This window comes from Furipterus horrens, unplaced genomic scaffold, assembly GCF_987537825.1.
Source record: "Furipterus horrens unplaced genomic scaffold, mFurHor1.1.pri manual_scaffold_1, whole genome shotgun sequence".
NCBI classification, from domain to species: Eukaryota; Metazoa; Chordata; class Mammalia; order Chiroptera; family Furipteridae; genus Furipterus; species Furipterus horrens.
In genome coordinates, this window is record NW_028327171.1 from 216,061,309 (window position 1) to 216,074,167 (window position 12,859).

General features: G+C 56.7%; 1 protein-coding gene across 2 annotated transcripts in view; it reads right to left on the reverse strand.

The window, feature by feature from the left end:
* DRC11 (dynein regulatory complex subunit 11) overlaps positions 1-12,859 on the reverse strand; it is a 90,194-nt gene that overhangs the window by 59,072 nt on the left and 18,263 nt on the right. The gene's annotated exons all lie outside the window — the stretch shown is intronic.

Genomic DNA, 12,859 nt, shown 5'->3' on the forward strand with positions numbered 1-12,859 from the left:
AGGGAGAGACGCCGGCGCTCAGAGGTGAGTGAACAGGAATGTCACTTGGGCTTCCCCAGTGTTTCCAGCACAAATTGCCAGGGCTGCCAGCACCGCCGCAGGTGACAGCTGGCCTGGGGACTCCCGGGATGTCTGGAATTATGTGGTGTCAGGAAAGATGAACAGCCTGGGGGCACTGCTCTACCACGAAGCCCGGATTGTTCTGGAATGTCACAGAAGACAGAAGCCAAGGGGCCACAGCGCCCCTCCCACCGGAGAACCGAAATCCCAGCTTGTGGCTCCAGGAATGTGACATTTCTCCCGGCTGCTTCTGCGCACCCCAGTTCCTTTGACGTTTTCTTATTTGAGGGGTTGAGTCTCCTACTAGCCTTGTAATTGTCAGAGCAGAATTCACTCCATTTCCCTAGAAAATTTCTGGTCTCTCTAGTTGGAAACCGCAGCCTTTCTCTCGGGGGGTAACGGTCTCTGCTCTGCTCTGCTCTGCACACTCGCCTAACATTCAAGCAGCCCCGGGACCGCAGCTCTGTCTCCCCATCCTTCTTCCCTTTTTCCCTAATTTCCCAGCACCGTCTGCCTCCGCCTCCGTCGGCGCCTGGGCTCCGGGCTGGGTCTCACTGGTCTGCGTCTGTGTGCGCACATCAGCGGCACGCGTTTGCCTTATTTGTCTTCGTGATAAACCTGGAAACACAGGGCCATCTGTCCCTCCTTACCGTTCTCATGTTAATAGCAGTGACTTTAGTAATTATGTTTCGAGTTCAATAACTAATCCTGTTGGGATTTTAATTGAAATTGTGTTCTCGCTATAAATTACCTCGAGCAGCTGCGTCGTCTTCGCATAAACCAACCACACGGCACGTCCCGCCGCTCACGCAAGCGTGTCTTCATTTCTTCCCTTTAACACGTGCAGACCGTGCATTTTCCTGCCCTTCGCGTTCATATTAATTCCGTCATTGACTTAAAAAATAGATTTTACCTCCTTTGAAGAATATCTGTTCCTCTTATTTGCTTTTATGTCATTACAGTAACAATAATTTATATGACGGCACTAAGTGTCATGAGGAGCAAGGGCCATTCATATTGCTCTTTGCTTTCACGGGAAGGGACGCAGCATATTCTCGTTCCATGTACAGCTTTCTTTTGTTTTAAAAACTACTCAGTGCTTCACCCAAGCGTTCATTTAGTCATTTAAAATATGTCACGGAGTGTCCACTCTGCGGCAGGCACGCCGTGGGCCGCGGAAAGCGGTAAACAGAAGATATAAAAATCCGTCTTTTTTCAGCTGCCAGTTCATTACGCTAAGAATTCACCTTTGTCTTTCTGTTCTGAGGTTTTAGAAACAAGAAGTATTTGATTTCATCCCATGATTTTTCTACAGGAACCGAAGTGGTCATGTGGCTTTCACGGAGGTGGAAACGGCGGAGATTCCCTGCCACCCGACTGTGCTTCTGGGAACAAATGTCTGTGGTCTGACCTGGCGCCCCCGGAGGTCTCCAGCATCACCTGTGACCACAGCGGAGCCGGAGAGGAAGCGCCAGCCGCTGGCCTCCCTTCTCCCAGATCCCCGAGAAGGGAAGCAAGACGCACACGGGGCGGTTCTGGGGGCGAGGCTCTGCAGGTGGGTCTCCCAAACGCTGGGGGTCCCGTGCAGGACGCCCTGGGGCGGGGTCCCAGTGCCGCCCTGACAGGGGTGTGTGTCCCGGAGCAGGTCAGAGCCCCTGGGAGTCCAGGCACTCGCTGCCCTGGAGCCGCGGGAAGGCCGGAGCTGCCTCGGGCTTTGCAGGGAGGCCCTGGCTCTCTGTGGCTCGCGGACTCGGAGGCCGCCCAGGTCCCTGCTCCTGTGTTCACAGCAGCCTGTATCTCCGCTCCCTGGAGAGTGTGTGTGGGGGCTGTGGCTTGCCTGTCATCCACAGAACACAGTAGGACAAAGGGCTGCCCCCTCCCTGATTCTGTCCTATACGGCCGTAACTTGCACCTGCTCCCAGACTCCCTGGCTGGCTCGGAAGAAGCCAGCTGCCACCGTGAGAGGCCCACCTGGCGAGGGGCAGGTCCTCCCGCCAACAACCAGCAAGGTGCTGAGGTCCCCAGTCTGGCCGCCCCCAGGGACGGGATGCAGCTATCAGCTGTGGGGTGTGGGAGCAGAGGGGACCCTGGCCCCGGCTGATGCCCGTGCAGCCGAGGGACCTAGAGCGGAGGACCCGCCGAGCGGCGCCCACCCTCCTGCCTCCGGTCACTAGTGGGTGTGGTCTGGAGCCACCTGCTCGGTGGTGACACCTACTCAGCAACAGAAAGCGGGCGCTGCGTTACACTGGAACCGACTGAGGGCAGCCGGGGAGGGGCTGGCGAGGAGCGAGGGGCCGCAGGGCCCAGGCCAGCGCCGAGGGGCCTCAGAACCAGCCGCAGGTCGGGGACGCCGCCGCGGGAAAGCAGGCGGCTTTGGGGCACGTGCTGAAGGCAGCGCCAACGGCATGTTCTGACGGACCGGGAGCTGGGCTGAGCCTGGGGGGTGGGCACCCGAGTGGGGACACTGTCTGCACAGCTGGGGCTCCGCATCTGGAGTGGAGGGAGGCTGTCCGGACTGGAGGCTCCCCGGGGGTGTCAATGGTACGACGCCATGGACAGTGTGCACCCCAATGAGGTTGCCATGGAGACAGAGAAGGGGCAGCGGCCAGCGGGGCGAGGCCAGAGCAAGTGGGAGGGACGCGTCCAAGCGGAGCCCAGCTCTGAGCAGCCGGGGGACCTCCAGGCACGCCACCCGGGACTCGGGGGCACGGCCGAGCTCATGGCCACGGGAAGCACCCTGTCCCCCGTGGGTCCAGCAACAGGACCTGATAGAAAGGCCGTAGGCACGAGACGGAAGCGTTAGGTTAGGGTGGCTAGGTGTGTGACGACAACCGGATGTGACAGGAGATGAGGAAACCTGGGGCTCCTGCCACTGACGAGCAGTGATTGGAGCAAAACGCTCCCCTCAGTGGGAGCCTGGCCGGTGCCCTCTCTGCCACGTGGTGCAGTGCAATGGGGCTGATTCATCCCGTTTTAAAAAAATAAGTATCGTGCGCCTATGAGCCAGTTTCCAAAGTGCCTTTCAGCCCCCGAAGCTCCATGATTTACACGTGACACAGGCTGGAGGGGGAGGGGCGATCCGCGTTACTGTCCTTTCTCACACATGTGCGTGCACCACAGCCATCTATGGCCCGCCTGTTCTTTTCCTGAGGGAGCCTGAGGAGCAAATGCCCGAGTCTGTAGCTGCCGGCGAGCACGGGGCGGGGGAGGCGTGCGGGCAGGTCGGGGCCTATTACAAATTTACGCTTATTGTCAGAAGTTCTCGCACCAGCGTGAGAATGACCAGCTCCCGTGCGCCGCGATTCAGAAAGCAGAGCCGCTAACATGATACATGGCCCCCCTGGGGTCTGACACCGAGCTTCGACGGGTCCCCCCGTTCAGACGCGCGGGACAGAGATTTATCTGCATTTCGTCAAGTATGAGACATGGATGGATGGAGGGGTTTCCGGCCGGTCCCCCACAAGTCACCTAGCTGCCTCTAGGCATGTCAGCGGGCTCGTAAATTTCCCCCGCCTTCTAAAGCAGGCAGCTCATGCCACGCACAGGGGCCGCCAGGGGTGTCACTTGCTGCCTATAAATTCACTGACACCCAGTGACAGCCACTGGCCGCACATGGGCCTCGTTACCGCGGCCCTCAGCTCCTCAGAGCAGGCGGAAAATGGGGGGGGTGCGGAGCGTGGCCGTTTCCTCGTGGCACGTCACGAAATCTGGTGGATTCGTGGATGTTTCTACTTACGAGTGGGGCGTGACAAGCGGTTGTCATGCAAGACAGACGCTTCCCCGTCACCCGGGAAATGTTATCCCTGCTCATGCCTGAGCCCATGGGACCTCCCTGCCCAACGCCCCGCCCCCTTTATTTTACTCAAAGGGGCAACAGACGATGGATGACACAGTTGACTGTTGATTTCTGGTTACCCTTGTGTTGAGAAAACGGCGCATCTGCTTTATCTTCACCGTTCTCTTTTAAACAGTAACCGCGTAGAGACGTGAACACCCGGGCAGGAGCGTGGCCCTGGGAAGGAAGGGGGAGAATCTCCCGTTCAAGCCGGCAGCCGTCTGTTTGTCTGTTTCTCAGCACGTGCTCAAGTTACACACCACCCGCCCTCCAACCCTGCCCACGGGCGGGCGGAACCGGCGCGGACTCCAGCACCCAGGGCGGGTAGGAAGAGGAGGGAAGGATGAGCGAGCGAGACGTCCTCAGGGTGCGTTTGAGATGCCCGTCTCGGGCGCTGCTTCCACGGGTGACTGATCGCTCCTAAACAGCGGCAGAGCGAACGGAGACGAGGGCCGAGCGCGGGCCTGAAGCTCGCTGCTGATGGTCCTCGGGCCTCGTCCCGGCAGGCGGCCCGTGCGTGCTTACAAAACGCAAAGACACCGCGATTTTGCCTGAGTGACGCATACACGCTGACCTCCCCACGGGACACAGACATTCTGAGTGTCCTGAAATGAACCGGAGGCTTTGTATACACAGAAGAGTCTGTCCTCTGTCCTCCCTCGCGGAGCATGCAGGCGACAGCCCCAAAGCCCTCGGACGCTCCCGGCTACCGCGGCCTCGGCAGCGTGCGGCGGACGGCGTGGGTGTCACTTTCCCGCAGTGTTCGCTGCCCCACAGGGTGATCCCCCCGTTGCCTGCGCCCCAGGAGGCGTGCACAGGGCGGCGACCTCTAGCCCAAGGCTGCCGGGAGTCCGGTCCCGGGACCAGGGCAGCGTGTCTCCCGGGAGCTCCTGAGAGCTCAGACTCTCCTCCGGCCCAGCGGCAGCAGAAGCAGACACAGACAAGGGGGCCTCGTCAGAGGGGAAAGGCCCTCAGCAGCAGAGGGACCAGAGAGCGAAAAGGCAACCTCCGGATGGGAGAGAATCTTCGCACAGCAGCAAAGGACCAAGGGTGAACGCCCACGACACAGAGGGAGCTCCTACAGCTGGGTGGCAAAGCCACAGACAAAACAATAACAGCCCGATTTAAAACACGGAGTGGACATGGCTCCCAAGAAGACATACGGAGCGGCAGCAGGTGCGTGAAAAGGCGCCCACCACCCATCACGGTCAAGGTCACGCTCGGCAAATCATGAGGCAGCACCTCTCCCCTGCTAGCGCGGCCACCGCCGGAGACGGGGGACGACAGGAGCGGGGGAGGGGGGGCGGCGTGGAGCGCAGAGCTGGGCACACGCTGACGGGCACGTGGACGGGTGCAGCTCTCATGGAAAACCGCACAGAGGCCCTTCAGAACATCAAACCCAGAACTGCTGTACGGCCCGGCAACCCCACTTCTGGGCAAAACAAAATCAGGATCATGAAGGGTTAAATGCCCATGGCAAAATCACAGAAAAAAAAAAAGTCCCTGGGCCAGAACTGCAGCCTCTAACTTCCTGAGGGGCAAGAGCGCAAGGAGCTCGGATTTGGACTTCGACCCTGGCTCCGGACACCGGACTCCTAAGTGCCCTGGGGTTTCCCGGCGACAGGAGGGTCGTCTGTCCCACGAGGCCAGGCTTGGGGGTCTCCTGCTGGCGGCTGGCCACAGGAAGACGGAACCGGGACTAGGAGCAGGGAGCCTTCAGCCTCAGCCTCCCTGCTCCCGAAAGGCGAGAAGGACTGGAAACAGATCAGGATCAGTCATGGCTCCGTGGGGAAGCCTCCGCAGAAACCCCGAAGCGCGGGCTTCAGGAGCCTGTGGGCTGGGAGGGGGCGCCGGGCGTGCGTGCCAGCCTGCCCCTCCCACGGGCCTCGGCCTCTGCCTCGCAGCCGCCTGCCTGTCCGTCGGGGTCCTTCCTCACGGCCTTTTGTCCCAAACCGGGCATGTAAGCCAGGGTCGCCCCGAGTTCTGTGAGCCGCTGTGGGAGTTATGAAACCCCAGGGGGTTGGAGACACCCTGCTCTACAGCCAGTCGGTCAGAGCTGCAGGTGGCCGCGTCTGAAGTTGGGGGACAGGTTCTGGGACGGAGCCCTCAACGGTGGGCTCTGAGGCCGCCTCCCAGTGTGTCAGGACCCTGGCGACCTGTGGGCACGCGGCTGGTGTCCCAGGAAGTGCCCGATGGGTGAGCGTGAGGGCAGCGTGTGTGGGTCAGGGAGAGGCCGGGGGCTGAGCGTCGCCTGGAACACACCACGTTCACTGTGGCATCAAACAACAGCAAGACACAGAGCAGCCACCGACAGGGATACGGACACAGCGCGGCCGCAGCGCTCAGAGTGAGACGTGCTTTGGGAGCATCGTGGCTTTGGGAACCAAGACCCAAGTACGCACTCTGGCCCTGCCTCGTGTGAGCCACGAACCCCCAGGAAAACTCGCTCAGCCTTCCTAAGCTTGGGGACCCCAGGAGACACCATGGGAGGCGCCAGTACGGGCCCTCCCGTGGGAGCAATAGGGAGACAGGGCATCAGAAGACAGGCCCGTGTCTGAAGGAGGGGACAGCAAGAGGGGACAGCGACGGAAGCTGGGCAGGCCAGGGTCTAAGAGAGCCTGTCCCAGTCCCTCACGTGCACAGGAGACGCGCACTTCTCCAGGACAGCAGGAAACCCTGAGGCTGTCCCTCCGTCCCCACACACTGCTCACCCTCACCGGACGCTGTCCCCCGCCCGGAGCCTGCTGGGCACTCACTCTCCCCACCTGGGCCGGCTCTGAGTCCCCCCACCCCCCCGCAATGCCTGGGGCCCCGGCTGGCCTATTCTGGGGCTCCCCGGGCCCACCTACCCTAAAATGACAAAGCTTGACTTGCAGAACTGCCCACAAAGGGCGGGTGTGACTGCACTTAAAGTGGATCTTCATTTCAAAAATGAAAAAACAAAACATTCCAAGACCTCTTCTAGAAAGAATGTGCGTCTGCGTTTGCAGGTGCTCTGTGCGCGTGTGGCCCTGGGGCCCTGAAGCACATTCCACGAGGTCTGTGTTTTGTTTGCCTGCCCTGTTATTATCCCCTCAGCTCTACCTGTGCCCCCCGCCCCGGCCCCCGGCCGCCCCCCTCACAGCCCTTTCTCACCGCCTGCCCCCACCCCTAGCCAGTCCCTCCTCGGGTGGATTGGCACCCCAGCATTTTGAAGAGACACTTACAGGTGTGAAGAGCAAGGCCCCAGACGCAGGAATGAACGGCAAAATGCGTGCTGCATGTGCCGCCCATTGTTCAAAAGGCTTTATAGATATGACTCTCTATGATAGATATGACTATTTTAGATATGACTCTATTTTAGATATGACTATGACAGATATGACTATGACAGATATGACTATGACAGATATGACTCTCTATGACAGATATGACTCTCTACTGCCCCCCCGTGGGGTGGGTAGTTACTCCCTCATTCTAAGGTGAGTCAGTGGAGGCGCAGGCGGGTTAAGGGACTGGTGCAGGGTCACACAGCAAGGGCTCCGGCTGGGCTCTGAACCCAGGCAGCCTGGCGTGCAGGCCTCTGCGTGTGCGTGACCTCACGGCGTAATTTTCATCATGGACAACAAACAGAGCAGATTCCATGACGGCATGAGCTGAAGAGGCAGAGGTGCTGTCACCGCCAGCCAGGCCCCTGCTGGGGACCCCGGGCCTCCCCTCTTCCCCGCCCCTGCCGACTGCACGTTGGCTGGCAAAGTGGAACAAGGCCACTTCATCTGCCCCCCTTTCAGGTCCCTCAGAGGACGTGGGTTCCCTGGGGCCTGCAGAGGAAGGGACACCACGGGGCCCGCCCCAGAGCTCTCAGGCTGGCTGGGGGCGGCACTCGCTCTGGGCTGAAGGGCATGCAGGGTGTCGGGCAGGGTTCCCACAAGCTAAGTAACTAAGTGCAGGCGGGAGAAACGGTGACGCCCAACGGGACAGTCTGTAGAGACCGACGGTCGAGGAGTGACCACCCTGCTTTTCTGCGTTGACAGCCCTGCAGGAGGCGCGGATCCCCGTGAGGGAACCGAGGAAGAGACTGGCACCAGCTCAGTGACAAGAGCCCGGCCTCCCACGGACTGGCTGTGGGCAGGCAGCTCCCTCGGCTTCAGGTCCTCCTTTGTCACCCCAAGGGGCTGGAGGGATCACTCTTTGGTGATTCTTTCTTGCTTTTATTTATTATCTATCGCTCTATTTTAAACTTTTTGTTAATTTATTGGGGTAACAATGGGTAACGGCATTAAGTCCTGATCATCCGGATGCTGCATCACCACACACTTGAGCCCCTGCACCCTCTTTGTCCCCCCACCCCTCTCCTCACCCCTCCTGCGTCTGGGATGGTCTGTCACAGTGAAGCTTGTCGATGGACCTGGAAACTTAACGGACGGTTTAGAACAGGTCCCAGGCCAAGAGAGACAGCCACTGCAGCACAAGACGTCCCTTAAGCCCGGTGTCCCCGTGACTGGGCTGTCCAGTACGGTGCCCCCTCATCACGCGTGGCTCTCTGGCCTTCCACGTAAATAAAACAAAACTGGAAATTCGGCTCTTCAGTGTCCCTAACACGTTTGCAGTGTCAGCTCCCCGGGGACGCGTGACTGTAGACGGCCGCACCCCTCGGAGCCCCGCGGGGCAGCGCAGGTCTAGAGCAGCACCGCTCTGCAGCTGCCTCTTCGCTGCGGACTCCATCCACGAAGAGAAGGAAGGGAGGCCGTGCCCAGATCGGGGGCTGCTGAGGGAGGAGCAGGGTGAACGACAGGCCCAAAATGTTGTCCTGATCCCTGGAGGCTGGCAATGCTATCTTCCGCGGAAAAGGGGTCTTCGCAAATGTGATTACATCGGGGATCACGAGACAGGGAGATGGGCCTGGGTTATTTGGGTGGGCACTAAATACAATCCTAAGTGTCCTCAAATAAGAGGGGACAGGGGGAGACAGAGACACACAGGAGAGGGGAAGGCCGTGTGACCCCAGAGGCAGAGACTGGAGTGACGTGGCCACAAGCCAAGGATGCGGGCAGCCTCCTGGGGCTGGAAGAGGCGAGGAACAGACTCTCCTGCAGAGCTTCTGGGGGGCGCACGGTCTTGCCGACACCTCCATGTCAGACTTCCAACTTCCAGGACCGGGAGAAAACCCGCTTCTCCTGGTTTCAGCCGTGACGTCTGGGGTAATTCATTGCAGCAGGAAGAGCCAGTCACTACGAGGGTGAACTTGACGTGCAAAGCACTTAGAATTCCTTGTACACAGTAAGTGCTCAAAAAACGTTAGCTATTATTCTGAATTTAAATCACTACGTGCCTACTCTACCTCATCACCATGACGGCTTTAATGACCCAGGAGGCCAGGGGTCGGTCACAGGCAACGAGCCCCAGTCTGCGTCGGCCCTCTGGGCTCCTGAGGAAGGCCCGGAGCTCAGGGAGGAAGCTGGCGCTCGCTTGATGAATGGCAGTGCCACCAGCTGTGACCACGGCTCCAAGGTGGTGACGGCGGACGGAAATAGTTACTTGACTGACATCGACCAGCTGCAGAAGAACAACAACACCAGGGGCGCGCTGTCCAGGGGTTCCTGGCCCCCGGGTCACAAGGGTGAAGCCCAGGGAAACGCAGCAGAGGATGGGTGTGACAGTGACCCTGCCTGAGAGCCTGCTGTCCCTGGGGGAAAGCATTAGCCACGTCTCCCCATGACCATAAATCCAAGGAAGTCCCAGAGAATCAACTGGAAAGCCATTAGGACTAACCTGAGAGTTGGGTTAGGGAATGGTGCAAAGTATATAAAAATATAGAACTAATAATAACAGGAAATAATATTTGGAGAAAATCTCATTTAAAATAGGAAAACATGATCTGGGTGGCGTGGCTCAGTGGATTGAGTGGCAGCCTGTGAACCAAAGGGTCGCCGGTTCGATTCCCAGTCAGGGCACAGGCCTGGGTTGCAGGCCGGGTCCCCAGTTCGGGGGCGCATGAGAGGCAACCACACATTGATGTTTTTCTCCCTTTCTTTCTCCCTTCCTCTCTCTCTAAAAATAAAATAAATAAAATCTTAAAAAATAAAATAAAATAGGAAAACACCTCTACAATTCATAGCCTTAACGGGAAGCGTCTGACCACGTCTTTATTTGCCCCATCTCACTGTGTCCCCGTAACCATGTGGCCGCAGGGATGTTGCTGAGGCTCAGAGCAGGACGCCCAGGGCACAGGCCACCCAGCGTGCGAGGAGCCCTAGAACCTGGGCAGTGGGCCCTTGGTGACAGCTGACTGTCCTTCTTCTGCCTCTCTCTCTCTCTCTCTCTCTCTCTCTCTCTCTCGCTTTCCTTTTGGCCAGTTAAAAAATAAAAGGCAAGGGTAACCAGGAAGCCATTACTGCGGTAACATGGCAGTAAAGCTTTGGTATCAGCAACGCATGCGTAAGCACCTTTTAGATGGCACTTCTAACGAGGCATCGCAAGAGCCGGCACATGAATGACAGGGACAGTCACAGGAGAGGAAACGCTACTGACGACGAAACAAAACAAAACAAGAGCCCTTTCCATCCTCCCCGTTCATAAAACAAATGCAGACGAAGAGCACTGAGATAGCGTTTTCTCTTATCAACTGACCAAAGATTAAAAAGATAATAATTTTTTAAGATCCATGCAATAGGATGTTAACGAATCATTAAAAAGTTCTTTTGGAAAATATTTTAGGGACAGGGGAAAACTCAATATTAAATTTCAAAAAATTAGAAAATGACTTCATAAACCTGCAATTAAAACATATATGTGAGAGAAAAAGACCTGAGGGAAATTTACCAAAAATTTCATGTAGCTACCTCTGTTATAAAAACTTAGAGATGATTTTAATGTTCTTCTTTAAACTCCTCTACTTGTGAATTTTCTATAGAGATCATGGGTTACTTGTAAAAATACTTCCTTTAAAATAACTTAAAAATTGACTTAAATAAAACAAATCTTAGTCTAACCCTTTTTGGCAACTCTGAGTATTAATTAAATGAGCTAAGGCTCAGCATTCCAAATTGTGGGAGTGGGTACGAACCACAGCTTCAGTCATTCCTTAGGCTGTCACTGTGTGGCCTTTTGGAATTCAGCCTGAGGATGGATTGTGTTTCATGTTTCAAAAGACAATATTTGCTTTTTATTTGTCTTTGATTCAGAAAAGCAAGGAGAAGGATTTTTATCAAAGTCAATCAGATAAATGTAATCCAGTTAAGAAGATAAATTCGCCCTGGACCTCACAGGACTTCAAAAGAGGGACGGTTATATCTCTAAGAATTCCGTCCCGCAGGCTGGGAGCTGCTGTCACTGGGCCTCCAGCTGTCGGCTGAGCGACAGCTGGATGGATGTTCCCAAGGGACTGGCCAGCGAGGGCTGGGTCTTCAAAGGGAGGCCAGAACCCCGGGACGTCGGGAGGACCGCTCCCAGCTCCCAGGGTGACACCAGAGCCTCAGGTACGGGAACAGCTCCTGTCTCCCCGGTCTTTGATCAGAAGACGACTTCCCACGGTGTTATGCCGGTACTGCATTGATCTGCTTTTAAAACATGAGGGTGTTTTGAAATTTTAAATGCTTATTTGGGATTATCCCCAATTCATTGCTTGTCTTCCTTCTAATATGTTTTTAACTAGGCTATTTATTACAGAAATAATACTTATTGAATTCCTGGCTGGTTTAGCTCAGTGGATTGAGCGTCGGCCTGCGAGCTAAGTGTCGCTGGTTCGATCTTCCAGTCAGGGCACATCAGAGAAGGAAAACTCTGACTCCAAAAAACCTCCGCTGCCTTGCGGCATACCTCTTCAGGGGAAAGGCTAAGGGAGTAAACCCCGACAGAAAATCCGGAGCCGGAGTCCCTAAGGCGGTTCGACGTTGTAGTCAACACCGGCAACTCCTGCGGCGCACCTGAAGCCAAGCTGTATTGACTCCATCTTTCCCTTGGACCCTTCAGCTGCGAAGAGAGTGGGGGTCTGCTGCATGGGCAACAGCAGACCCTCCATATCACCCTGCCCAGGCTCTGTAGCTTCAGCATCATCGCAAGATGTCGATTCAACACGGGAGGAGACAGATACCGTGTCACTCCCGAGTCGGACTGCACAGCCATTCTCGGCGGTGCAGATAGACTCTTAAGAAGCTACACCATCGTCTCTCGAGACGGACGGCTGCCGACGAATACTTATTGAAAAAGACTTCTAAGGCACAGAAGTGCCTTGTGGCCAGAGATGGCCGTGCGGACAGTTTCTAGGGTTCACGCACATGCAGACATACAGTCAATAAGTTAAAACGTGTATATGAGCATATATGCACATCTATGCATGTGTAAATATGTATACTCTGTACATTTTAGCTTATTTGGGGCTGTAATTGTACACAGTGCTTTCAAGTTGGTTTTACCACTGAAAAATAAACTAGACTTTAAAATATCTGTGAAAAGTAAAGACTCACGTCACTGACAGAAAACCCTTTTGGACACCTACCCCCGACGTCCTGAGAGAAGAAGGGGGGAGAGTTCCCGGTAACGGGAGTTCGAGACCACGGGGCTTATCGTCTGCATTAACTACGAAAACGGGGGTTCAACCGCAATCCAACCAGATTTAATGAGAAGACTCCATTCCTTCGAAGCAATGCCTTTCTACCTACCTGCCCGCAACGGCACAAAATCGTCCCATGCTCGCGGCCTCCAGGCAGGGCCCCCGCCTGCGCGGTTCCCTGCAAACACGCGGGGTGTGCATGCCGCCGTGTCCCAGGCCAGGCCCGTCCGAACAGCACTGGTCACTCACGTCGGGGAGAGGCCCCGGGAACAGGCAGATGGCCACGACGCAGCAGGACGGCGAGGACCTACACGCGGAGCTCTGAGTGTTCTGCATTTCCTGACAACCTCACGGGGTGGTCAGCGTCCGGCCCCCACGGCCCAGATGAGGGAATGGACCCACACACACGCTAAACAACGACGCAGGCTCCGCAG